Here is a 2,378-nt window from a genome sequence, read left to right on the forward strand (position 1 = left end):
TATACAATGGCCAATAAGCCCATGAAAAGAAGTACAGCCCTTAGGGAATTGGTAAAAATCACAGAATCATCATATGACCTAGTGTATTAGTCAAGGTTTTCTAGGGAAACAGAACTGATAGGAGATACCTGTAGATAGTATGAGATTTTATAAAGTTCTCTCATGTGACCATGGGGATGCACAAGTCCAAACTCCATAGGGCAGGCTGCAAACTAGGGGCTTTGATGAATCCTTGACGAGTTCCCAGGAGATGTTGGCTGTCCATAGTGGAGCTGGGAATTCTCTTTCTGAATGCTGAAACCACTGCCCCATTTAGGCCTTCAACTGATTAGGTAAGACGTCATGCTTTGCTGATGGTAATCTCTTTGGTTGATTGTAGATGAAATCAGCCATCAATCAACTCACTGATAATGAAAGCCCATGAAATGTCCTTGCATTGCAATTAACCTTGGGCTTGCTTGACTAAACAACTGGACACCATTACCTGGCCAGGTTGACACATTAGCCTAACTACCACAGTCCTCCCCTTGTCAACTTGGCAGCCGTACATTTCACCTTAAACCATACTTAGTTTCTAAATAAAAACAATAACAGACATAGAAACATATATATATTTCTGCCTAACAATATTCAACTGTCCTGCATATAACCAGAAACACACTATTCCCTCCAGAATAGGGTGCAAGTCCTTGGATAATATTCACCCTTAAACTTGAGATCCCTAAATATTATGACATGAAATTAGTACAATTTATGGCATATATGATGGAAAAACTTAGGGAAAAAATAAAAATATTTGTTTTATTTACATATGCAATCATACTCATAAAACAAGGAAGACATATTCATGACCATTACAGTTCTCATTTCCATAAGTGATCACATGGTCCAAGTTCATATTTATAACTACCTTCTACTATCCATTCCATGTTCCCATTATCCTCAGCAAGTACCTCAACTGGCCATGGTTCTTTGACTGGTAGGGTAACCCAAACTTTCATTCATGAAGATTCTGGGCCATTGTTAGTCCTCCTTGGGTTGGGTTGTTGCAATATTCCATTGATTTATTTTTATTTTTTTTTTCTTTATTTGATTTTTTAATGTTACATTAAAAAAATATGAGGTCCCCATATACCCCCCAGCCCCCTCACCCCAATCTTCCCCCCATAACAACCACCTCCTCCATCATCATGAGACTTCCATTGCATTTGGGGAATACATCTCTGAGCACTGCTGCACCTCATGGTCAATGGTCCACATCATAGCCCACACTCTCCCACAGTCCACCAGTGGGCCATGGGAGGATATACAATGTCTGGTAACTGTCCCTGCAGCACCACCCAGGACAACTCCAACCCCTGAAAATGCCCCCACATCACATCTCTTCCTCCCACTCCCTACCCCCAGCAGCCACCATGGCCACTTTCTCCACACCAATGCCACATTTTCTTCAATTACTAATCACAATAGTTCATGAATAGAATATCAGTAAGTCCACTCTAATCCATACTCTAGTCCTCCATCCTGTGGACCTTAGAGTGGTTGTGTCCACTCCACATCTATATCAAGAGGGGGCTTAGATTCTACATGGATGCTAGATGCAATTCTCCTGCTTTCAGTTACAAGCACTGTTGGCTCCCTGGTGTGGTGGTTGACCTTCTTACCTCCATGTTAGCTGAGTGGGGTAAGTCCAATAAGCCGGAGTGTAGGGGCTGCAAGTCTGTTGAGGCTCAGGGCCTGGCTATCACATGGTCAATCCAGAGATTCAGGTCCCCTGGGTATACGTTAAACTCCAGCACCAACTACAGTTCCGGTAAAAGTAACAGGAGAGGCTTGTGGACAAAGATCACATCTGAGTCCAGCTGCATGACACAGAAACACAAAACTCCAAAGTAGGGCCAACTGACATGGCACTGAACTCCATCTGCAATGACCATAGAACCTGTGGGTCTCTGTATCCCTCAGAAGAACCAATATCCGAGGTTGTATCTACTTTATCTGTCTCTGGGACTCTTCTCAGGTGTGCATAAGGGCAACCCCTCTGATAACCTCTTGGCTCTTTTTGGAGACTCATAGCCACATATACTCCATTGATTTTAATCACAGGGCATGGAAGTAGTAAGAGATTCCCTGAAGCAGGGATTCTTAACTTTTTTGTTCCATGGACCCCTTTGCCAGACAGGTGAAATCCATGGACCCCTTACTATGTCCACATGATACTGTGTATTATTTAATAAATATATCACACCCACACCAACATGTTCCCACAAAAGTAATGCTTTTTTGAATTTCAATTCAAGCTCATAGACCCCTTAACCCTTGCACTAGAGGATATCCTGTATTCCAGGAAAACTCTTCTTCTTCACCCCCATTATGGA

The sequence above is a fragment of the Dasypus novemcinctus genome, chromosome 15 (genome assembly GCF_030445035.2).
Source record: "Dasypus novemcinctus isolate mDasNov1 chromosome 15, mDasNov1.1.hap2, whole genome shotgun sequence".
Taxonomy (NCBI): domain Eukaryota; kingdom Metazoa; phylum Chordata; class Mammalia; order Cingulata; family Dasypodidae; genus Dasypus; species Dasypus novemcinctus.